The sequence below is a fragment of the Acomys russatus genome, chromosome 30 (assembly GCF_903995435.1).
Source record: "Acomys russatus chromosome 30, mAcoRus1.1, whole genome shotgun sequence".
In the NCBI taxonomy this organism is placed as follows: Eukaryota; Metazoa; Chordata; class Mammalia; order Rodentia; family Muridae; genus Acomys; species Acomys russatus.
Genome location: NC_067166.1, coordinates 37770973 through 37797428, shown reverse-complemented (window position 1 = coordinate 37797428; position 26456 = coordinate 37770973). Strand labels below are relative to the sequence as shown.

The following is a 26456-nucleotide window of genomic DNA, read 5'->3' as shown; positions in this document are numbered from 1 at the left end:
GGTTAGAGTTATCACAAGGTATTTTATATTGTTTATGGCTATTGTAAAAGATGTTTCCCTGATTTCTTTCTCAGTCTGTTTGTCATTTGGATATGGGAGGGCTATTGGTTATTATTTTTTGAGTTAATTTTGTATACCGCTACCTTGATGAAAATGTTTATCAGCTATAGAAGTTTTCATGGAAATTTTAGAGTCACTTCTGTATACTATCATATTATATGCAAATAAAGATATTTTGACTTCTTCCTTTTCAATTTGTATCTCCTTGATCTCTTTCAGTTGTCTTTTTTTTCCTGTATCTAATGTTTCACGTACTATATTAAATAGATATGGAGAGAGTAGACAATCTTATTTCATTCTTGACTTTGATGGAATTGCTTTCAATTTTTTTCCATTTAACTTGATGTTGGCTATCAGCTTGTTGTAAACTGCCCTTATTATGTTTAGGTTTGCCTATTTTATCCCTAATCTTTCTATGACTTTTATCATGCATATCTGTTGGATTTTTTCAGAGGCCTTTTTCTGCATTTAATGAGATGGTTAGACAGTCTTGCTCCAGTATTTTTCTGTTTAGTTTTGTCTGGATAACCTGTCTATTGGTGAGTGGGAAGTACTGAAGTTTCCCAGGATCAGTATGTGGTGGTCAATATGTGATTTAAGCTGAAATAGTGTTTCTTTTACAAACTTGGGTGCCCTTGTGTTTAGTCGTATAGATGTTAAGGATGCCATGGTGTCATCTTGGTGGATTTTTCCTTTGATGAAGATATCTGGTTAGTTTTCATTTGAAATCTATTTTGATAAATATTAAAATGGCTATGATATTTGTTTAGAGTATCTTTTCCTAACCCTTTAAGATGAAGTAATGTCTATCTTTGATCTTGAGGTGTGATTCTTGGCTGCAGCAGAAGGATATATTCTGCTTTTGCATCTATTCTGTCAGGCTGCTTTTTTAAATTGGGAAATTGAGACCATTGATATTGACCAATGACTGTTGATTACTATTATTTATTGTTGTCATTGATGGTCATGGTTTCTGTGTGTCTGTGTGTGCTTTTCTTCTTCTGATTTTGCTGGTCTAAGAATTTCCTATGTTTTCATGATTAATCTCCATAGATTAGAATTTTCCTTCCAATACCTTCTTTAGAACTAGATTTGTAGAGGGATTTGCTTAAATTTGGCTTTAACATGGAATATCTTATTTTCTTCATATATGGTGATTGAAAGTTTTGCTGGGTATAGTATTTTGAGAAGGCATATGTGATCTCTTAGACTCTGCAGAGCATGTCCAGGTCCTTTTGACTTTTAGAGTCTTCATTAAGAAGTCAGGTGTAATAATATTAAGTCTACCTTATATACCCTTTGCCTCTTGTAGCATTTAATATTTTTGTTCTGTATGTTTAGTGTTTTGATTATTGTGTGGCAAGTGGACTTTCTTTTCTGGTACAATCTACTTGGTGTTCTGTGTGTTTCTTGTACTTTTATAGACTTCTTCAGCTTAGAAAAAAATTCTTCTATGATTTTGTTGAACACGGTTTATGGGCCTCCATTCTGAATTTCTTCTCTTTCTTTTAGACTATTATTTTTAGGACAAGTCTTTTCATAGTAGCAGTCATAAGCCTTGAACAAGTCAAGTTACCATATAACATAGTTGTAGTTATAGTTAAGGAAAACATATTCTCTCTCTCTCTCTCTCTCTCTCCCCAAACACACACACACACACACACACACACACACACACACACACACACACACGAGAGAGAGAGAGAGAGAGAGAGAGAGAGAGAGAGAGAGAGAGAGAGAGAGAGATATCAGAGATCGACCAGATTTTAGCCCAATGTTGTTTTAAGGTTTTTCAAGACAGGGTTTCACTGTGCAGCCCTGGCTATCCTGGCACTCACTCTGCAGACCAGATTGGGCTTGAACTCACAGAGAGTGAATTTGCCTCCTGAGTGCTGGGATTAAAAGCGTGTGCCACCACCACTACCAGGCTTGCTTTTTCTTGTTTTGATTTTAGATTTTTATGTGTATATGTGTGTGCCTGTGTGAGCTTATGTGAGCTACCTGTGTGCACTGACAACTGGAGGCCAAAAGGCAGGGGATCCTCTGGAACTGGAGTTGTAGGCAGTGGTGAGCCCAGTTACCTGTTATGAGTGTAGGGAACCAAACTCTGATTCTCTGGAAGAACACTAAGTGTTGTTAACAGCTGAGTTATCTCTTGAGCCAACCCCCATCCTCAGGAGCATTTTTAAGGAACTTGTTCATGGTTGTTAGTCTACAAAAATGAAAATATGTTGTTTTTCATGATTAAAAAAAACCATTTGAAACACAAAATTCAATTTGCTCATAGTATACAAAACATTTTAGAACCTCTTATCTTCTGTTAAAATGGGAGCCTAACCATCTTACAATGCTATGGCTTCCAACTAGGCATTCTTGTCTTGTTGAGTAAATTCTAGTTTTCCTCAGTAACATTCCTTTATACTGCTACATCCTTTCCCGCCCAAATTGTTACCTGCTGTGATGACTTCCCACCCTCTTGTCCTGTATGTTACTAAGATTCTCCAACTAGTGTAGTAGATAAGCACTAATTTATCCAAGTGACATTTATGGTATATTTTGTGACAGGCATCTTGTCCTGGTTGAGGATACCTTAAAAAGACAAGATAAAGTCATTGTGCTCATACAGTTGGAATAGGGAACACTACCAACAAATCACATTGCCTTTTGTTTTGAAGAAAGCAGGAGTTGAGATTAAGAACCACAAATTATGGAAGTGGGGTACAGTGTACTTCCAAAAATTCTGGAATCTTCTCTCTGAAAATATTGCAAATGTGGATTTGCTAGCTGCCACCCTTTCCTCAGGTCAGTGGTCGCTCATAATTGTGTCTCCATTACTCTCTTTGGCCTTTATTGGTAAAATAATGTATTTTTTTTTTTGCGGGGGTGGGGTGGGCGGTAAAGAAATCAGAATACTACATAAAAATTTAAAATCATTTGCACCTATTGCTCACCCTTAATCTCCCATTAAGAGAGCCATTTTCAAGCCTATCTTGGAAAAACAGAACAGCAACACTCTTCTTATTTGAGTCAGTTGTCATTAGCTTGTTAGCATTTACTTCCTCTCTTAATTTTCTGGTAAATAAAAATCTTTCAAACTTAGGCGCTCCCCCGCCCCCCCCCCCCCCCCCCGTGTCATCTAGAGTAAAACACACAAGCCACACAAACCAAGAATGGGGAATTCGCTTAAGGCCAGCCAAGGAGGAGACTTTAGGCCAGCGGAGTGCGACAAGGACACTCAACACAGTACAACCCACTGGCTTAGCTAACGCATCCATTAGCACTTCAGGAACAGAGCCAGAGGCCCGCCCCGCCCATTTCCGGGTTGTTGGCTCCGCGGCGGTCGCGTACGTGATGACGTTTAAGTCCCCTGCAGACCCCGGAAGTGCAAGTCGAACTTGCTGGGGGCGCGCATCCAGAGAGAGTGAGCGACTGGAAGCCGGGGCGCGAGGGAATTCGCCCTGAGAGCTGGAAGACCACGCCTCCTCCTTCCTATCCCCCACAACCGTGCAGCTTGGGGCACAGCTCAGGTAGGATGGCGCTGGCAACGTCTGCGCCCCGCCGCCGGCGGAGGGGCGGCCTGGCTGGGGCTAGGGCGGGACGCTGGCTCCGAGGCCACTTCCCTCACCTGGGTCCAGGACTTTGCAAAGGCCTTGCCTCCACCTGCCTTGTCCACTCTGCAGGCAGGACACGTGTGTCCTGGCGTGGCTAGCCTTGTGTCTGAGCCCCTGAGACTGTGCTTGTCACCAGAGAGACCTTACAGTAAAGGACCCTCCACTTATTGTGTGGCAGTTGTCTGGTTGAAGTTGTTTTTGCTTGTTCGTTTTTGATACAAAAAGTGTTAGCCGCTAAAGCCTTGGCATCCCCTCGTCGCAAACGTTAAAGTGTCCCCTTATGAAATGCCCTCAAAACTTGTGTCGCGTGAACATTAGCAAGATGTATACATTCTTCTCAGAGTTACTTACTTTTGGAAGCAGACTTTTTTTTTTTTTTCTCCCACATCACGTGCGTCTCGTTTTTTCAAAGTGTCTATCTTTTGGAACAAGTCACTTCTGTCTTAGTGTCCTCAAAAAAAAGTTGTAGCGGGAAAGTTCTGTGGTCTGGATCTGCTAATTGCCTTGCTTTGTTTATTTTTAAATAGGTGCGGTGTACTGACGCTCTTAAAAGTTCATGGTTTGGTTTTGCCCTAAAGCCGTGCGGAAACTAGTATTCTGTTCCTTCTTATTCTCAGATACCCTTAACTCTTTCAGGTGCTAAATTTGGGTTTCATTGTCAGTGCTGGAATGGAGCGATGTGTAAAACTTTTCTACTCTTAAACTAGGAGTCTGGTCCCTTTAACCATGGAAGGGGCGAAAAGTGAAGGACTAGCTTTTTGGCTGCTGCTACAGCAGCACTTCTAAAAGGTAGAACAGTATCCAGGCCAAGAGGAAGATACAATTCATAATGCTGTGAGCGTCTATCTGTCCATTTATCCAGCCGCATTGACTAGCTCAGAGACGCTAATAGTGACTAAAACAGAAAGTCCTGCGCAGCTGATGCGCTTATTCTATTGGGGGGAGAGCAATCCATAGCAAATTCATAAAATGTAGTGAGAAGAAGGCTCACAAGCGGAGGGGAGAGTGCTGTCTTAGAGAAGGTGAGCAGGGTCAGAGTCCTCTTTGCGAAAGAAAGGCCTCGTTGCTTGGAGATCAGAATTAAGTGAGGGACTGGACTGTGCAGTTATAGGTGTATGGTTTAGGTGAATACAGAGGTGCTGAGGTAGAAACATATCTGTCATCACTTGGAATAGGAAAGGCACAGGGATTAGCAGTCTGGAGAAAGAATATCCGGTGGGTTGTTATGTTTATGAGAGGTCATATTTATTCGCCACCAACTTAGCTCTGTGAGGAGGGTCAGCTTTGTGAGGGTCAGTACACATGTAAAGGTGCGTCCGTGCTTTTATGGAGCAGTTAACAGAGTTACCAGCGTTCAGTCAGTTAATGTAATGTGTGTGTTCCTTCGGTTGTGTTAGACTGGGTTTGCCCAATAGCGTCCGTATTTAGTGAATATTTCTTCCCTCTGTACTGATTTTACCTGTTAAACGCTAACTCCTCATTGCCAACTACCCGTTGCCCCTGGCAGCAAAGGAGTTTCTTTTTGTCTCTGACCTTGACTACTGTGGATTTGCCCTGTGAATGCACTTATACAGCATTTGTGCTTTTGTGACTGGCGTACTTAACGTAGGACAGTGTCCCCAAGTTTCAACTATGATATTGCGTATGCCAGAATATCCTTCCTTTCAAAGCTGAATATAATAATCACTGTATAAATATATCTCTTTATTTATCTGTGGACACTCCGGTTACTTTCACTTTTTGGTTACTGTAAATACTGCTGCCCTGTGTACAAACATCTGTTTGCCTAACTTTCATTTCTTCTGGTTATGTATCCTTAAGTGAAACTGTTTGATCTATAGTAATTTGGACTCATTTGTATCTTGAATCTTTGTGTCTTAATGCTTGGTCCTCAGAGAAGTGCTACGGGAAAAAAGTAGGTGCTGGCTGGAGGCTTTCCAGTTTTGAGAACGTGACTGTGAAGAGGAGAGTGGAACCTTAGCTCCCTGCTCTGCCCTTTGCTGAGCTTCCTGGCTAAGAAGTGAGCACTTTGCTCTGCCACGTGCTTCTTTCTGCTCCCACCATAACGCGCTCCCTTCCACAGGTACAAAAGCAATAAGGCCAATCAAAAAGAAAAAAAAATGCACTGAAACCTCTAAAACTGGGAGCCAAAGAAAAACCTTTTCTCTTTATATATGTTGATTGACTTAGTACTTATTATAGTAACAGAAAGCTGACTGACATGTAATTCTGTGTATAAGTTTTTGAAGAATTGCCATGCTGTTTGCCACAATGACTGCCTGATTTTTATTTCCCACCTGCAATGCCCAGAGCTCTAATTTGCACACACAGTTGTGATTATTTCTGTACTTCTTCACAAAACCATTCAAATAGAAGTAATTGCCATACTCATGACCATATAGGGCTGTCTGTGGTTTTGATTCCCAGTCCTATGATCATCGGGGATGTTGAACATTTTTTCCCCTGTGCCTTCTGGTCACTGACGTATCTTCTTTGGAGTTTTTGAAATAGTCTTTGTATTCTAGGCTGGCTTCAAACTCACGATTCTTCTTGTCACAGCCACACACATACTGAAATCATAGGTTTCCAGGTGGGGCAACGAGTCCTAGCTTTTTTGGGGTGTGTGTCATACTACGGATTGGACCAGGATGTTATGCATGCCAGTCAAGTGTTACAGCATTGAGCTATGCCTCAAGCTTGTTCATTTACGATCTGATTTTAATAAAACTTTATGAGTTACCTTTTAAGATGGCAAGTATGATGCGTTTTCTCGCTTTTTAACCCCAAAGTTTTATAATAGTAAAAACTCTCAAATGATTGTAGGCTAGGTGTCTACAATCACCCCATACTTAGAAATTAAAAAAAAACAAAACTATAAGGTTGCTTTTGTGCAATGAACAAAACTTTCAGGATAAGATTATGATTAAAACAGCTCAGAGAAACCAAAGATCTCCCTGATTCGCTTGTTGTTTTGTTCTTTAATTGAAAGGAAAAAGGTATATTGATTGGCTGGCTGTACCTGTGAAGCGGACCTCCTTTGTTTGGCAGCTGAGAAGAGAAGGGAACAGGACGCAAAGTGATGAAGAGTAAAGATACACTAGGTAGCACTGAAGCAGACTGATGTGGCTAGGAGGACAGTGACAAAGGAGATCAGTAATGATAATAGACAGTGAGCGCCATGACTGACAGCACAGAGGACCCAACAACCAAGTAATGAGAATAATATAGATCCACAGATTGGAGTGGAGTGGGGAGGAGGGTAAGGGAGTGCAAATCCCCAGTCACTTCCATGTGGTTCTGAAGCAATACACTTGGCTCTCAGTAACCCAGGAGGCCTGCTCCATATCTGGTAATAGGTTTCTATTTATGTGGTTCAGTAGCCATTGTCTGGAAGGTGTGAGCTATGTATAGTCCTGCAGAATAAGCTAAATTCTTGAGAATATGTAATACATGACTTTTGTTCCTATGGCAGAGATTGAGTTGACAACAATTTTTTTTTTCCCAGACGGGCTTTCATTATGCAACTCTGGCTGGCCTGGAACTTGCTATATAGACCAGACTTGTCGCAAACTCAAAGACATCCACCTGTCTCTGTCTCCCCAAATCTAGGATTAAAGGAATGAACCATCATGTTACTCATTAAAATATTTTTACATATAATATTTAAAATTAAAAGAAGTATCTTACTGAAGAATGCTTGAATGTCTGCTAGGTTACAGTAACAATTTTTTTTTTGTTTGATATTGGACTTTTTAATGCAAACATAATTTATTAAAAATACTTTGGGAACATACATTTCTCAAGTCTTAGAGTTAGAAGACTCATTTATGTCAATCATTTTTCTGTAGTTTAAATAATGAAAAATTATGCCATAATTTTCTTATCATTCTTTGGCTAACTGAAATTAATTGCTTTGCAACATGTGAGGTAACATGACTGACATGCTGAAAGCTTTGTAGGTAAGTTACAAGTAAGTTGCTGTCCCTACCCTGTCGTTCCCCTTGTTTTGGAGGCACTTTCATTTGCAATGTGTGTAATAGATTTTGTCTCAGAAAATATTACTGCCAGGCAGGTTGCATTTATTGTATGTATATTTCCTCATAGCAGGTTTTATATTTTGTTTAAACTTAAGTACAGCTTTGAGTCATCATAAATGTAGTCTTGATGTACTCAGAGCTTATAGGGGTGATGACTCAGATGTGGTTGGGGTCTTGGAAATCTCTTTAATAGCTCCTTAAAGCATGATTGCAAGCAGTATACAAGAGTTTAACCACAAACCACTGTGGGAGATAGGTAGCATTCTTACCATCTTCCAATCACATTGCCATCATAATCGGTCGGTTATAAGAAAGCAGCAGGAGAGGTACTATGTATGGCTTAACAATCTAGAGTAAATGTCCAAGAGAGTGAAGGCATGCGGCTCTTTCCTACTTTAACACATAGCTTAGCTGTGTTTACCTTGCATAGATGATGAAACAAACTGGAATTGTGGCCACAACTATAATCCCAAATGAGATAATTTAAAAGTGTTAAAAGATTGATTAGTTGGTAGTAAAAGACTGTGTTGCTTTGAATACCTTCTTTTCCTTGATATCACTTACTTTTATACTGAGGAAAATTTTTGATACTAACTTCAATTTGGAAATTACATTAACCCATTTGCTTTAACTCTGATGTAGTTGGAAGCTTTTTCTTTTTTTTTTTCTTTTTTTAAAAAATTTTTTATTATTAATTTATTCTTGTTACATCTCAATGGTTATCCCATCCCTTGTGTCCTCCCATTCTTCCCTCCCTTCCCTTTTCCCCTTATCCCCCTCCCCTATGACTGTTCCTGAGGGGGATTACCTCCCCCTGTATATGCTCGTAGGGTATCAAGTCTCTTCTCGGTAACCTGCTATCCTTCCTCTGAGTGCCACCAGGTCTCCCCCTCCAGCGGACATGGTCAAATGTGAGGCACCAGAGTACGTGAGAAAGTCATATCCCACTCTCCACTCAACTGTGGAGACTGTTCTGACCATTGGCTAGATCTGGGTAAGGGTTTAAAGTTTACCACCTGTATTGCTGGTGGGAATGCAAACTAGTACAGCCACTTTGGAAATCTATCTGGTGCTATCTCAGAAAACTGGGAATAGGGCTTCCTCAAGACCCAGCTCTTCCACTCCTTGGAACATACCCAGAAGATGCTCCAGCACACAACAAAACAATTTGCTCAACCATGTTCATAGCAGCCTTATTCATACTAGCCAGATCATGGAAATAGCCTAAGTGTCCCTCAGTAGGAGAATGGATAAAGAAACTGTGGTACATAAACACTATGGAATACTACTCAGCTATTAAAAACAAGGAATTCTTGAAATTTGTGGATAAATGGATTGAGCTAGAAATGATCATAATGAGTGAGTTAACCCAGAAGCAGAAAGACTTAAATGGTATATATACTCACTTATATCTGCATACTAGCCCAAGGGGCATGTCCCACGAAAGCCTTCACTTACCAGGAAACTGGGACAGAGGGGAGAACATCCTATTGGGACTCTAGATGAGAGAAGCATGGGAAAATAGCAAAGTAGAAGGATCCAGAGGGTCCTAGAAACCTACAAGTAGAACATTATGATAGGCAGATTTGGGCCCAGGGGTCCCACTCAAACTAAGGCACCAGCCATGGAAGCTTTTTCTTAAATCGTTATATCTAGAAAGTTGTTTTGATTTGCATTTCCCTGATGACTAAGGAGGTTGAGCATTTCTTTAAGTGTTTCTCAGCCATTTGATACTCCTCTGTTGAGAATTCTCTGTTTAGTTCCAAGCCCCATTTCTCAATTGGGTTATTCGGTTTGGTGGTGTTTAATTTCTTGAGTTCTTTATATATTTTGGATATTAGACCTTTGTCAGATGTAGGGTTGGTGAAGATTTTTTCCCAGTCTGTAGGCTGTCGCTTTGTTCTCTTGACAGTGTCTCCTGCCTTACAGAAGCTTCTCAGCCTCATGAGGTCCCATTTATTAATGGTTGACATTAAGGCCTGGGCCGTTGGTGTTCTGTTCAGGAAGTTGTCTCCTGTGCCAATATGTTCCAGGCTCTTTCCCACTTTTTCTTCTAAGTGGCTTAGTGTCTCTGGTTTTATGTTGAGGTCTTTAATCCACTTGGATTTGAGTTTTGTGCAAGGTGACAAATATGGGTCCAGTTTCATTTTTTTACACATAGACCTCCAGTTAGACCAGCACCATTTGTTGAAGATGCTATCCTTTTTCCATTGAATGGATTTGGCTTCTTTGTCAAAATTCTCCACAGTTGAGTGGAGAGTGTGATACGACTTTCTCACATACTCTGGTGCCTCACATTTGACCATGTCCCCTGGAGGGGGAGACCTGGTGGCACTCAGAGGAAGGACAGCAAGTAGCCAAGAAGAGACTTGATACCCTATGAGAATATATAGGGGGACGTAATCCCCCTCAGGAACAGTCATAGGGGAGGGGAATAATGGGAAAATGGGGGGGGGGAGGAGGAATGGGAGGATACAAGGGATGGGATAAACATTGAGATGTAACAAGAATAAATTAATAATTAAAAAAAAAAGTTGTGGCATTAAAAAAGGATGAGACTAGGCAGATTGAAGAAATTCAGACAGAAAAGAGCCAAGGCTTAGCTGAGCAGGGCCAGGGCTTGTCTCAAAACAGAGTAGGCCAGGCTGGTGACTGAGCCCTGTCTCTGGAACTTCCACAGTGGAAGGAGAGAACTCACTCCCCAGAACTGTCCTCTGACCACCATATGTACTCCACAGCAATGTGTTCCCACACATGCACATGTGTACACATACATGCACACAGAATCAATCTTTCTTCCTAATTTCCTTCCTTCCTTCTTTCCTTCCTTCATTTTGACAGGGATCAGCTACCTAGCCTAAGCTGTCCTGAAACTTGCTACGTACATAGCCCAGGCTAGGATGGCAAGTGTGCCCATCTTGTATTTTTACTTTTCAGGTAAGCATTCATGTAGCCCAGCCTAGCCCCACACTGAACTCATTGCGTAGCTGAGGATGAGCTTGCTTCTGATCCTCCTGCTTCTACCTCCATGGTGTTACAAACTGCTGGCCACACCCAGAGTTTCTTGATTATCAGGCAAGCGCTCTACCAGCTGAGCTATGTACCTAGTCCCTACCACTGTGTTTGTTTTCTTTATTCTTCTCTCATATAGAACATACTGACCACAGTTTCCCCTCCCTTCTCTCCTAGCAGTCCCACCTCCACCTCCCACCTCCACCTCCCACCTCCTCTTCCCATCCATCCACCTCTCTTCTGTTTCCCTTCAGAAAAAGGCAAGCATCCCAGGGATAGCAACCTGGAATATCAAGTTACAATAAGACTAGCACAACCCTAATATTAAGGCAGTACAATGCAACTCAATAGGAGGAAAGGGGTTCCAAAAGCAGGCAAAAGGACCAGTGATAGCCCCTGCTTCCACTGTTAGGAGTCCCATGAGATCACTCCTACCTTGTATATCTATCATCCATCTATCTATCTATCTATCTATCTATCTATCCATCCATCCATCATCTATCATCTATCTATCTATCTATCTATCATCTATATCTATTTGGATTTTTGAGACAGTGTTTCTCTGTGTAGCACTGGCTGTCCTGGACTCCTGGACTCACTTTGTAGACCAGGCTGGCCTTGAACTCACATTGATCTTCCTGACTATGCTTCCCTGAGTGCTGGGATTATAGGAGTGTGCCACCACGCCCGGTTCCATTGTATTTTTAAAATATATTTTAATAATTTATTTATATTCATTGTATTTTTAAAGTATATAATTTATCTGGTTTTACAGGTTCATTGATACAGATGAATTCTTTCTAAGGGCAAACTGTACCTCATATCTCATCTATACCTGATGTAGATGCTTTTAGCTGTAACTTTGGACATTAAATTTTAGCATTGATTCTGAAATAGGTTAAGACTTAGTGTTTTGCTGATGATAAGGATGTGATTTGGATGTGGCCAGGGGTAGAATTCTATGGATTCAAATTTTTTCTCCCATCCAGTCAATTTTCCAAAGCTCCAACCCCTAATAGCGTGTTTGAAAACTATTAATTGAGGGCATAATGATTGGGGTCCTGATTCCACAGGGTTAGTGCCATTTTAAGAAGAGATTCCAGAGTCCTTTTCTCCAGCAAGAATGTAATTGTCTACAAGCAGGAAGGGAGCCTTCAGCACAAACTGATCTTGCTAGACAGCCTTCTGGTGGCACATCCTCCCTCAATTCTCTAGTACTTGAGAAATTCACTGTTGTTAAATTAGTGCCTGTCAATTTTTGTTGTTATAAAAAGTCTAAGCATAGTACTTTACTATTGAATGGGTTCTCTATCTCCCTCTCTGTCTCTGCTTCCCCTGTGTGTGTGTGTGTGTGTGTGTGTGTGTGTGTGTGTGTGTGTGTGTCCTGTGATTAGATTTTATGTGGTCTAAATGTATCATCTGAAATTATTCAAACACTTGAAACAACACATAAATGGATGAGGAAGGCTTTAGTGAAGGATTGTGTGCCTTCTAAAGTGACTGAGCAAGAAATGCAGGCACTGAAGTAGAAAGAAGGAAAGAAGATATAGCAACAGTATATCCTTTTTTCTTTAAATTTTTATTATTATTTAATTAATTTATTTAGATTACATCTCAGTTGTTTCCCCCTCACTTGTATCCACCCATTCCTCCCTCCCTCCTGCTTTCACCCTATTTCCCTTCCCTAGGTCTATGACTGAGAGGGACCTCCTTCCCCACTATATGGTTATAGGCTATCTATCAAGTCTCATTTTGGTAGCCTGCTTATCCTTTCTCTGAGTGCCACCGGGCCTCCCCACCATGGGGAAATGGTCAAATATGGGACACCAGAGTTTATGTCCAAGTCAGTGTGCACTCTTCACATAACTGTGGAGAATGTCCTGTCCATTGGCTAGTTATGAGTAGGGGTTCAATGTTTACTGCATATATTGTCCTTGGTTGGTGCAGTAGTTTGAGCAGAGCCCCCTGGGTTCAGATACACACATCATGATGTTCTACTTGTAGGTTTCTAGGACCTTCTGGGTCCTTCTATTTTCCCATTTTCCCATACTTCTCTCACCTAGGGAACCAATAGAATGTCCTCACATCTATCCCAATCTCCTGGTAAGTGAAGACTTTAACGGGATATCCCTTTTTGGCTAGTGTCCAATTATAAGTATATACCATATGAGTCTTTCTGCTTCTGGGTTAACTCACTCAGTATGATCATTTCTAGCTCAATTCATTTGTCAACAAATGTCAGTATTTCCTTGTTTTTAATACCTGAGTAGTATTCCATAGTGTAAATGTACCACAGTTTCTTTATCCATTCTTCAACTGAGGGACATTTAGGTTGTTTCCAGGTTCTGGCTATTATGAATAAGGCTGCTATTAACATGGTTGAGCATATGTCCTTGATGTCTGGTGGAACATTTTCTGGGTATATTCCAAGGAGTGGAATAGCTGGGCCTTGAGGTAGCCCTATTCCCAGTTTTCTGAGAAAGTTCCAGTAGATTTCCAAAGTGGTTGTACAAGTTTGCATTCCCAACAGCAATGAAGGAGTGTTCCCCTTTCTCCACATCCTTGCCAGCATGTGGTGTCACTTGAGTATTTGATCTTAGCCATTCTGATGGGTGTAAGATGGAATCTCAGAGTTTATATTTAAAAATTGGTTTCTTTCTAATTTATGTAAAAACTATTCTTTTGATCTGAAAATAAGTCCCCGCTACACTAGGCTTTCATTCTGCATGGCAGTCCTGGGACAGGTTGTTTCCTGGGGCTGAACCAAGTGTTCCTGTTGGCTGTGCTCTCACTGCTGAGACAGCGCGTGCTTATGGACATGCCCTGCATTTGCTGCTAACTCCCTGATGCTCGTAGCATCCAACATTCCAGCATGACTTTACCTTATGGTTTTGTCAGTATACCACTCTTCTTCTTGTTCTTTTCCAGATACCTTCGGTATTTGCACTTTGGCACTCACTGCAGACTCTTCCCTGAGCAGTGCAAGTAGCTTCTGCTCTTGAGTAGACTCTTGTGTCCTCTGGTCACCAGTGTCTTCCTTTTCCTCCTGTCTCAGACTTGGAATTCTGATCTGAACTCTAGGTTTTGTTCTAAGACCAACAAAACTGATTGTACTAGTGGCTGTGTGGGCCATTCACTCCAGCATCACATCACTCTAAAAATCTATTTTCTATTCTTGCAGGGCTACTGAATACTTTATATTATAGATGGTCAGTGTATTAAGTCAGTTAATACTGATGTGTTTGACAGGTGGCTTTTTAAAACTAAGAATTCATCCTCTTGAGAGTGTGAATGGTGAAGATGGTAACATTTGTTTTTTTTTCAATTTTATCATGGAAAATAAACTGTTTAAAACAAGCTTATTTATTCTGAATATTTTTTTAACGAGAAACTTGTATAATTATTTTATCAAAACAAGCATATGTGTTTATGCTTTTAACTGTTTTAATTAAAAATGTAAGTTTCCTTACTCCCATTTTCATTCTGTTTCTTCTTAAAATGAATAAAGGTTTTTAGCTAGGTCAACTCATTACTGAAATTACCAAAGTTTATTCTAATTTTTTATCATTTGTTTTCAAATCCAAAGGCTGTTCAAGATACCATTTCTGTTTTAGCAGATCTAAAGGAGGTTTTTTTCCTCGCATGGAACATGAATTACTGTTGAATTGGAAAATCACTAGGCAGTTCAGTGCTGATGAGAACTAATGAATCTGGAAGCCTAAGTGACATTCACTAGTTCATTAAGGATTTAAATATATGTTGCCTATTGCTGTGTAATAAATTATCCCCAAATTTAGCAGCTTAGAGCAAAAGCCTTTAGCATCTCACGCAGCTTCTCAGTGTCAGAAATTTAGGGACTTCTTAGCTGGGAAGCTCTGAATTAGACCCTCTGATGCGATTAAGATGTCAGCCGGGGCTACACTTGTGCAATTTTGCATCTGTAGGATCTACTCCAAGCTTACTCAAGTGGCTGTTGGCAGGAAGCCTCACTTAACATGTGTGGTTCTGAGAGGGCGGGTCACAACATTGACTTTTCCAACCCTAGTCAACCGAACAAGAAGAGGTGAAGGAGAGGGAGAGGGAGAGGAGAGAGGAGAGAGGGGAGAGAAGGGAGGGAATGCCTAACATAGATCAAAGTTTTACTAAACCACTACCCTGTCTGCTATGGGTTACCCACGCCAGGTCTTATATGGTGGAGGTTATGAATCTCAGAGGTTTGTTCGGTCTCATTGGGGGCATTTTTGAGGATACCACAGTCCCCCATGAGTCATGTCCTTCCCATATGCAGAGTCTGTCCAGCACTTGTGCCCACATGTCTCATCTGATTATTATAGCCCCTCCACAGTCTCATGAAATAAGGCAGTTGCTGGTCTCAGTGAGGCCAGTTGGAATTGGTGCCTTCAATACAACTTTGTGGTTATAAGTTTTTTTCACTTGTCTTCCCGTACTTCTGACAGCCAACCACAGTGGAGGGGTGGTATAGGATAACAACATGTTTTGTTATTGGGTCTTTAGACAATTAAATCTCATTGTGCGCTTGCCACACTATATGGATGTCAGTGGAAGGAGGCTAGGGGACAACTTGTGGGAATCCTTTTTCTCTTTCTACCTTGTGGGTCCCCACACTTGAACTCAGGTCATGGGGATGGTGGTGGGCATTTTTACCTTATGATCAGTCTTGCCAGCCCATGTGTTTGGGTCTTAATTTGTAAAGGTGACTAAGTGGCAACTGCAAAGAAAGGCCAACATGTAAGAAGTGTTTAGTGTTGCCCACAATTCCTCCAAGAAACGAAAGGCATGGCTCCCTATGCATGGTTACAAGAACAACACTAGGTTTTGGTCTCCAGACAGATCCAGGAGAAAATTGTTGAGAACCACATCTGTTAAAAGGTAGTCTCTGGCAAAGCAAGGCAGGGCAGGCTAAATTTTAAGGAGTGTTAAGTGTGAATAATTCTGGTGGGCTTTGGATTGTAGAAATGATCTCTAGCTAACAATATGTTGTCCTGAGATGATTTAAGGCTGGAGAAACATCAACTTGAACATGGTATATGTGAGTTAAATAAGGATGTAGTTGGCTGACTAAAGCAGTAGCTTACTATTGGTTAGCTCCAGACCTTATGAATAATTTCTATCGTTTTCAGTTTTTACCTTTTATGGTGTGTGTGTGTGTGTGTGTGTGTGTGTGTGTGTGTGTGTGTGTGTGTGTAAGATACTAGGCATTTGTAGGTGAGTATTTTGGGGCACCTGTCAAATTACATTTTTTCTTTTAAGTAGCAAAGAAATCTGGTTAATTCTGTTTGAAAAAAGTTGCTTTAGATAGAAGTTACATGCAAGCAATTTATTGAAATCATCTGTACATTGGACTCTTGCAAAGACTGCTGAGGAACAGTGAGCTTAAGAGCCATAGAAGTTCTGTTGCAGATGTATCTTGTGTGTGTTCTCATGTTCACTTGTGTGGGGGTGCGTATCTGTGTGCAGGTGCACATACATGTAGAGCTCAGAGGCAACAGGTGTGCTACTTGAACCCAGAGCTCACTGATACAGTTAGTTTAGCTAGCCATCCTTGCTCCAGTAGTCTCCTGCCTCTGCTACTTGAATATTGACTAGCATTTTTATGGCTGCTTGGGATCCAAGCTCCAGTCCTTTTACGTAAGTGGCAAGTGCTTTGCCCAGTGAGCCATCTTCCTAACTCTTGGGCCTTGTTTTTGAAAGGAGGACTCCCATTCCTGAGTGCTGCACACACATGACCTAGTCACTTACTAATGTCAACACATTTGGGGTTATATTTTAGTACATGAATTTGGAGGGACTTACCTTACAACCTTTTATCTGGGACTATTATTATAAGATACAACTGTAAAAGTAACTTTTATTCTCCTTGTTCAGTTGTCATCTGAGAGAGAAAGGCTTACTACCTCCTTCTGCTGGCCTATGCCTAGTCCTGGAAGCTTCTAGCCTCCATACAATTTAACCTAGGCCTAGAATGTTTTCAGCCTCTGAGACTTACTGCTTAACAAGCTCACCCTATTTGTTCTTTCAGTGGTGTGGGCTAGCTGGTTCAAGTCAGATGTTCTGGCTCTCTCTTGTCCCAGCTGACTTACTCAATCTGGCTTCTCTCTTGGCTCAGAGTTGCTATGTTTGGCCTCAGACTGAGTCAGCAATCTGCTCTATTCTTCTGGCTTCTTGTCATTCCCTTTCCTCTCTCTTCTTGTGAGAGTTGGGCACATCATATTCTGTCATCTCTCTGAGTTGCTATCTTTTCTGTCACTCAATTTGACATCACTTTTAGACATGGGTGCTTCCTTCTCCCAACTAACTTTACCTTAATTTGGGATTAAAGGCATGTATCACCACGCCTGTATCTAAGCTTTTCTTTATCTGATACTTGCTCTTCACCAGGCTGGCCTTGAACTCAGATCTGTTTGCCTCTGTCTCCTGGATTAAAGGTGTGTTTCTATTCCAGCCAGATCACACCTAAAAGGACCTAAAAGACCTTTGAATGTGATCTCTTGACAAAGAGCCATGTTCTGAATTAGCATTTCTCAACATATACCTTTGTTGTTGTTTTTACAATTTTTTATTTAGTTTCTGAAATGTATGTATGTATATATGTATGTAGGTACATGTGCGAGTGTGTATGCATGTTTGCCTTGGCATGCATATAGTACATGTGGAGGAGGTTAGAAGGCAACTGTCAGAAACTGGTTCTTGTTTTCCATGTTTTGTTATTGTTTTGGTTTTTGGGAGACAAGGTTTCTTTGTGTAGCCCTGGCTGTCCTGGAAGTCACTATGTAGACTAGGCTGGCCTTGCACTCAGAGATCCTTCTGCCTCTGCCTCTAAGTGCTGGGCCAGTCAAAACGTGCCAACTTTATAGAGAACAATGCACCGGGCTTTGTTTTATTGTTTGTTTGTTTGTTTGTTTTCACTCTGAGTCTTTGTTTTTGTTAGTAGGGTTTTAATGTATTTTCATACAAATATACCCTTGTATTTTGGCCACATGTATCCTTATCATCTGCTATCACCTCTGACTGGCCTCCTTCTTACTGATTGATTAAATAAATAGCATGGGGGGAAGGGAAGGAGAGAGAGTAGGGAGGTGTGGGGAAAAGGGAGAGAGAGAGGGGGCGGGGAGAGAGGTGGAGAGGTGGGGGGTGGGTAGGGGTAGAGGGCAGGCCATGCAAGCCACACCCTGCAGCAGGACCTAACACTTACTAATATTCCCTCTACACTTTCATATAAATATAATTGTGTCAATGAAATATTGATTCTTTGTAGGAGAGAATATAATTTTGTTTTTTCTTCATTGTGATCCTCCTGTGTTTTCTTCTCCTAGCCCTGTAGCTCTCCTTTTCTTTTCTCATTGTTCATCCTCTAGTTTCATGTCATGTGTATACAAATATCTGTATAATTGCAAATACAGTTAAATGCTATGTGAGTCCTTATGTCAGAGTCCTTGCGTATTCCTGTTTCTAAAAGTAGCTTCTGTGTCTTCCTCTCATCCTTTCTGAATTTCAGGTTTTACCCGAAGGCCCCAAGCCATCTTGACTTGATATTAGTATGGATGAAAGAGCCAGATCTAGAATAATTCTTCTGCAACATGAATGTCCAGTTTTGCCAGTACTGTTTGTTAAAGAAACTAGTTTTTGCTAGTCATGTTTTATACCTTTGCCAAAGGTGGCTGCAATGCTGGTTTTCTTCTTCTGGTATCTTGCTTTCTGAGGGGTGGATGCCACCTGTTCTGTATATAGTCTAGCTTAAGATCAGGCATCATGATACTTCTCTCATTGTGTCTTCTCTCCAGGATGGCTGTGGCCATTTGAGCAGTCCTTTGCTTTTACGAATCTGAGGGTTTTTTTTAGGTCTGTGAAGAATGTCATTGAAATCTTGATGGGGACTGTTTGACTCTGAAGATGGCTTTTAGCAACACAGTCATTGCATAACAGCAACCCTGGGACCCACAGCATGAGAGGGCTTCCTGTCTTCTCTTATTTAAGAATTTCATTATAGAGTCCTTTTACCTAATTGCTCAACTTTGTTACTTTAATTGTAGTGAATGGGATTTTCTTCTCATTTGTTTTTGGGTGTTCAGTGTTGGAAAAACCAGGTTGTTGAATGTGACCCTGCATCTTGCTAGTCTGCTGCATGTGCGTGTTAGAACTGAGTTCCTGGTTCAGTCTGTGGTATCTTTAACAGGACAGTTGAGTTGTCTTCAAGTAGAGATACTTTGATGGCTTCCTTTCCTACTGTCATTCCCTTTAATTGTTTCTCTTTCTCCCTCACACCGTTTTGCTCTAGTTAAGACTTCAAGCACTGTATTGAGAAGTGTAGAAAATCATCAGAGGCCTTGAATCAAATTAATGTATAATATTTCATATAAGCAAGTATATCAAGTATAAGATCTAGAACTCAGTATACTAAGACCAAGACTGATGCTGGTTCTTTGTCAGTCCAGGCACCTGTATCATTATATTACTGACATTTTGTGTACCAAAGAATAACAGTTGAGCCAGCATTGTTTTTCAGTAGAAGGAAGTTTAACTCTCATGAAGAGAAAGCAGTATTGTCAGCAATTGTCATTTCAACAAATAGAAATTAGTTTAATGGAATGCTATGTTCAGACAAAGCACTGAATAAAATGTTTGCTTCTTTCAGTTTTATTCTAACATCAAGCCCTCCCTCCAGTGGCTGCCTTCACACAGAATTTCCTCCTTTCACTTCAAATTTAGAAAAACAAGAAAAGTTGTTTTTTATTTTTCTCAGGATTAAAGCCCATTTTCACATTGTGTCAGGAGACTGGTGATTCTCTGTGGAAGTGTTCTCTTGTGAGTAGATTAATCCATGCCCTAGCAGCCAGCAGAACAGATTATTCTGAATTAAGTTCTTTGTCCTCATCTTTCATTCACTGGTTGCTTAGAACTGTTTCTGATACCAGAATTTAAAATTTTCTAGTCACTTGTTTATTTTCAAAGGCAGATTTTATTTCTTCCACTTATGAAGACATAGTGGGATAATACCAATCAAAGAAAAAACAGAACTATAAATTAAAGTTAGTATTTTCAGAAGTATATATATTTAAAATGCTTTAGTATAACGTTATACATTTTTAATTTTTCAAATTTTAAGAAATATTTAATGTTTGTTTATTTCAGTAGCTATTAGAAATTTCTGAGGTAATGCATTTTTGCTGAAAATATTTCTTATTTCCTTTCAGGCAAGGAATCTGTTGTTTTTCAGTAACAGTAATTTAGTCATATATGAATACTATGAAGTTTTCTTAATATCTGACTGTTTTCTTTTTACCTATGTCTACTAGGGTTTATCTCTAGCAAGATCTCTAGACTTTTGACAAAATAGATGACACTGGACTTGCAATATTATCCTTAAGAAAAAACACTCGATAGAATAAATTATAAAGGGCAATGATGCTAAAATGATGTTGTTCTTTTTATGTTAGTGTTTTTCTATCTTTTAGAAATATATTGTTATGCTAGGCCTGTATACATTGATACAATATTTATATAGTATATGTGACATCCTGGCTCATTCCACATCAAAACACACACACACACACACACACACACACACACACACACACGTGCACACCAGATATGTGTACATAGTATGTATGTATAGCTTTATATAGTTAATAGTGAAAAATATTATATGTAGTCATAATCATTGTGTTTTGTTATATGAGAATTATATTCCAATAAGCAAACCAACTTTTCATAGTAATGTTTATGCATAAAAGCATAATTAACTTTTATATATTCACTACCTGTGCTGGAAGTTTTACATCAACTTGGTAAAGGCTGGAGTCATCTGAGAGATGGGAACCTCAATTAAGAAAATACCTCTGTAAGATCTGGGCTGCAGGCAAGCCTGTAAGGCATTTTTAAAATAGTGCTTGATGGGGGAGGGCCCCATCCATTGTGCGGGGGAGGTGCATCCCTGGGCTGGTGGTCCTGGGCTCTGTAAGAAAGCAGGCTGAGCAAGCCTGTAAGCAGCACCCCCCCCCCCCAGACCTCTGCGTCAGCTCCTGCCTTCAGGTCCCTGTCCTGAGTTTCTGTCCTGACTTCCTTCCGTGATGAATAGCAATGTGGAAGTGTAAGCCCATAAACCATTCCTCACCTTTGCTTTTGGACATGCTATTTCGTCTCTTCAACAGAAACCCTAGCTAAGACACTACTTTATTCAGGGATCAAAATATTGGTAATACTCTGTAATGCTTATGAGCTCTGCCTAGCTTTTAAAAGATAAAATATTTCTTTTGCATTAGTTTGATATTATAATGCAACTACATCATTTATCCCTCCCCGTTCTTCCCTCTAAGCCCTCCCATATACCCCTTCTTGTTCTGTTTTAAATTCATGGCCTAGTTGTGTTTACTTTTTATTACATGTGAATATGAATATATATGCATCCATATGTCTAAATACAACCTGTGCAGTCTGTATAATGTTACCTGTATGTTTAGTTCATTATCATCATGGGGGGAAGCATGGCAGCATACAGGCAGACGTGGTGATGGAGGAGCTGAGAGTTCTACATCTTGATCCAAAGGCAGCAGAAGGAGATTCCACACTGGGTGACATACTTCCTCTAGCAAGGCTACAAGGACGCCAAGAAGGCCACACCTTCTTATGGGCGTGTCTGTCGGCATTGTCTTTGTTGAGCTCTTGTTTTGGCAGTCATCTTGGTGAGACTTTTTGCGTGTAGCTTCTGATAGTACTAGGAGACACGATTTTGCAGCAAACTTCTTGGTTCTCGTGTTCTTACAATCTTTCTGTCTCCTCTTCCACGATGTTCCCTAAGCGTTAGTTGTGGGAGTGTTTCCACTGGGACTGGGCTCTGCCCTCAGAAACTCTGCATTTTGACTGATCTCTTACTTTGTTTTTGTTTTTGCATTTGTTAAAGTTTAGGTTTTCCAGAAACAGATGTAGAGACAGAATGCAGTGCAGAAAATGTGTATTATCTGACAGGGACTAAGGTCTAGCATTGTTGTTGAGTACTTAGTAAACATATGTTAGGTTCAGATTTGACCCCTAGAACACGAGCATTTGTGAAAGAAAGGAGGATTTGGTTTGAGAGAAGAGTTTTTTTTTTCTTTGTTTGTTTTGTGTTTTTTGAGACCAGGTTTCTCGGTGTAGCCCTGGCTGACCTGGAACTCACTTTGTAGACCAGGCTAGCCTCAAACTCAGAGATCCACCTGCTTCTACCCCCCTAGGGCTTGGAATAAAGATGTTTGCCACCATGCCCGGCTGAGAGAAGAGTTTAATTTACATGCAGAACTAATAAAACATCTGCCGAGTTCTAGAATAAATGTTGCCTTTTAGATTTGTCCTGTATAAGAGCAAAATGGCTAGGCTTTCTTATTGCTGTTGGTTCAGTCACCAAATAAGGGGAAAGGCCTGATGTTGACTGAAGTCAAGTCTTGAATGATGATAAGTGATTCTTGGCTGGCTGTTCACCTGGCGTCTGTACAGCAGATTCCCCTTAAAATACTATTTCATAGTTCATTTAGTGAATGCCATATTCACATCATGCTTTTCAATGTAAGTTGAAGCTCAAATTCTACTAGTTTAGCAGAATTGCCAGTGAATATGCGTATAGGGTTAAAATATGGGATATGGGTCTTTTGGCTATGTTAGTATTGCTTTTAATGGCATTGCCTGTTTTACAATCTGAAGATCGTTTCTGCTTGTTGAATATAGACTGTTATGTATGTTTATATTATTATTTGTACTTTACTGTTTATACCTGGCATATTGATAAGGATATTTGACCTGTATAAAAGTGATGACTACTTGGTACACTTGGGTTTTCTACAATCTTGTGGCTGGTATACTCTATCTGGGATTTACTTTGTGCTTATACATAACCCTGCAGTTGTGTGAAAAATGTTTAAAATGGCTACCGAATTGTTTTTTGGTCAGGATTCAAAACTGATAATTTTCTTAGTTCATATTTACTTTTTAAGCTTCAGATTTACCATTTCCATATAAAGCTCTGTGCTTTTCTAGGCTTGTGTAATGTAAATGTAACAGGTTACTTCTAATCTGGGGACCTGTGATAAGGGGCCATCAATGTATTTATTATTTTCTTTTTTTCTCATTTTTTTTATTGTATCTTAACTTGTAACTTGTTCTTTTATATATTTTGATTTGATTAATGATTGATATGGTAAGGTCCCTACCCCACTGGCAGTGCTACCCATGACCAGGTGGTTCTGGGTTGTATAAAAGAGCAAGCCACCTCTTCCCAGGGTTCCCTGAACTGCTAAGGGAGGGATTTGATGGAGACATCCCATTTAGGGCTGAGTGTTCCAAGATCTTTCTCTCTGTGCATATTGTCTGGAAATGGGTCTCTGTGCCTGTTCCCTGCTGCTGTAAGAGGAAGCTTTCAGATGATGGCCAAGCAGGATAGTTGTCTCTGAGTATAACAGAGTGTCATTAGAAATCATTTTATTGCTATGTTCTTTTAGTAGAACAGTAGTATTTAATTTCCCCCTAGGTCTCTGGGGTCTCTAGTCTCAGGTTTTCGTTACCCAAACAGCATCAGGTGTGGCTTTCACCTAGTGGAGTGGACTTAAGTTAAATCAGATATTGGTAGGTTGTTCCCACAAGATTTGTGCCCCCAAATCTAATATCTTACACAGAGGACATGAGTATAGACTGAAGGGTTTATAGCGCGGTTGATGTTTATGTTTCTCCTTTGCTAGCCTGCAGAGTACTTTCTAGTACTTTATGTAGGTCCCAACTCAACTTCTGCATGCTCAGTGAGTTATGCATGTGTTGTCTTTAGTAATAGGGCCTTGCTCTCACTTTGTGGAGAGCAACCTATACTCAGAAGCATTGGAGAACACCAAGGAAACAAGGCCTTCTAAACACAACAGGACTGACACATATGGACTCACAGAGACTGAGGCAACAAGCACAGGACCAGATGGAGTCCTGTGGTTGAGAGAAGTGGACACAAGTTTCTCTCCCTAGCCTGGAATCAAAATCCAATTGATAACCACTTGCCAGTGAAACTTTAGTTTCCCCAAAGGGAGTCTGACTGGGGCAACCAACTGCAGCATCCCCAGCAGTAGATTGCTAATGTGTGGGTCTCTGCGCCTGGATCTGTTTCTTGTTCTTGTTTTCCAGGCTCTTTTTCTTTTGTTTATTTGTTTTTTACTATTCTGTTGTGTTTGTTTATATTATATTATATTATATTATATTATATTATATTATATTATATTATATTATATTATTTTCCATTAGAAACCTGTTTGTTTTCTAATGATAGACAGAAAGGGGTGGATCTGCATAGGTGAGAAAATAGGGAGGAACTGGGAAGAGTAGAGGGAGGGGAACTATAATCCTAATGTATTGTATGAGGAAAAGTCTATTTTCAATAATAATGATAATAAAAAGCAAGGCAGTTTGTAGCATTCTTCCATGTTTTCTTTGCTTCACTTTCTGCTTCCAGGCTCCTGCCATGAGTTCTTGTCCCGTTTTTCCTCGGTGATGGATTAGACTTGTAAGATGAAATAAACCCTTTTCTTCCTAATTCAGTTTTGTTCAGTGTTTTATCCCAGAGAAATAAACTAATACAAAAGTTTGTGTTAAATTAGTCTTTTATTCTCCTGTGGTAATTCTCATCGTCAGTGCTTACTGGCTTCATCTGCTAACCTATGTTTAGTTCTGGAATCTTCTAGCTTTCATACAATCTAACCTAGACCTAGAATGTTTTCAGCTGCCTCCTTCTCTTCCTCTTCTTCCTCCTCCTCCTGCTGCTTCTTCTTCTTCTTCTTCTTCTTCTTCTTCTTTTTCTTCTTCTTCTTTTCTCTCTCTCTCTCTGTCTCTCTCTCTCTCTCTCTCTCTCTCTCTCTCTCTCTCTCTCTCCCTCTCTCCGGTTCTCTTAAGTCCTCTTTTTCCTGGGTTTTTTCAAGTCTGAATATGAATCCCAGGTTGGCCCTGATACTCCTTGTCAATTTCCCAGGCGGTAGGACTGCACACATGTACCACCCCACTGTGCATGACTGGTGTTTCTAAAGCGATTTATAGTTGGTAAAACGATTCTGTGTACATTCTTTGATGGTAGTTCACTTAGCTAGTACATGATGGAACAGAGATTCAAAACCTGGATTTCTCATCTGAATCTATTGTATCAGACAAAGAAAGATGATTTATTTTAGATGTCTTTGAATTAGCTGTTTGTACTCAGACCTAAACTTTTGTCTGATCATAATTACATTCCTTGAATAAACTGCCGTTTTCTATGTACCAAGTTTTCTATATCTGTTCCAGCCTGATGCCTTTGTTGTTCAGTGTCTCCATCTGTGCCCATATGAATGTCCATACATGCTCATAGACATCCCTCCCATATACATATTTTCTTACAATAGCTTTGGAATTAGATTCTACCTAGCAATAGTTTGAGCTATCCTTTACAAAGTGCCACATTGCTATTTTAATCATAATTTCTTTAGATCTTTAGTTCTTCTTAAATTACCAGTACCATTTGACTTAGTGAGCTCTCCTTTACAAGTCAGCTGTTTTGAACTTGATTTCCAGAGCCTCACTTATTGAGTATAGATTCCTTGTAGTTAGGCTCAATTCAGGCCAGCCCCAGTGTTCTGAGAACATTAACTCAATTTCACTTGTTCTTGACCATATTTTGTATGCTCATCTGTGTATTCAGAATATGAGGGCAATATCATTTATATCTAGTTTGTATTTCATACCCGATTAAGACCAACCAAATGAGAAAAGATAGGTCTTTCAGTATCTTTCTGCACATTTTATGTGTTCACACCATATTTTGAGCAAACAGGGCAAATAAATAGTCTACTGTTATGTGTTTTGAAATGCTGACTGGATAGAGATTACACATGACAAGTTTTTTATAGCTTTATTCTATGCGGTGGATTCTCTGTTGGAATCTTAGAAAGGAAAAGATATGATAATTGCTTTGTGTAGTTCACAGAATGCAAACGGAGAGGTTTTGAATCGACTTTGTATTGTAACCATTTCTAGGAAACTACATTTAAGCAGCAGTGGTTATCATGAAGTACACAACATGTCAACTGTGTCCCAGTTTACATCAGTGAAAGTGCTTTATTCCCTGTAACCTCACCTCCATCAGATAGTGCCAAGTAAACTGCGTCAAGTGCACATACTAATATATGTCACATGTACCAAACGCTTAGCTGGCTGCATTTTTAGTAGTGTTTATCTGTGCTCGTACAGATTATAACTGAATTTTTATTAGGAAAACTAAATTGACAATTTATAATGTTCCTGATTTAGCCTCACCAGCTGTGCTACAACCATGGAAAATAACAGAAGAAGGTGAAGTCTAAAATAGGATAAGAGTGATAGACAGATTACTTTTCCTTCGTGCTTACTTGATTTGTCTGCTATTGTAAGGTTAAGGTCATGTGTGGAAGTTCCAAATCTTTCAGCTTATATGTCATCACCACAGTAAAGTGCTCTGTGAATTTTTAGGTTGTTTCATATTAAAATAAAGAATAAAGATTATTGATTGCTATTTAATCATAAGAATGATGAACGAGAATCTTTATGATGTGAATTTATAGTCTGGAGAGATACCCTTTTGAATGTATATGATGCATATACCTATACTCAGGTACACACACACACACACACACACACACACACACACACACACACACACACACATACACACACAGTAAGTAAATGTGATCTTTGCATCAAAATGTATTCT

The 26456-nt window shown here is 40.0% G+C and overlaps 1 protein-coding gene across 4 annotated transcripts in view; it reads left to right on the top strand.

Annotated features, from left to right (window-relative positions):
- Nucleotides 1-3472: 3472 nt before the first annotated feature.
- Fam172a (family with sequence similarity 172 member A) overlaps nucleotides 3473-26456 on the top strand; it is a 381713-nt gene continuing 358729 nt past the window's right edge. The window contains exon 1 of one of the 4 annotated variants that reach the window (XM_051172349.1): nucleotides 3473-3587. The gene's annotated coding sequence lies outside the window, so the exon portion shown is untranslated. The remainder of the gene's footprint in view (nucleotides 3588-26456) is intronic. The other 3 variants (XM_051172350.1, XM_051172351.1, XM_051172348.1) reach the window with 3 other exon arrangements.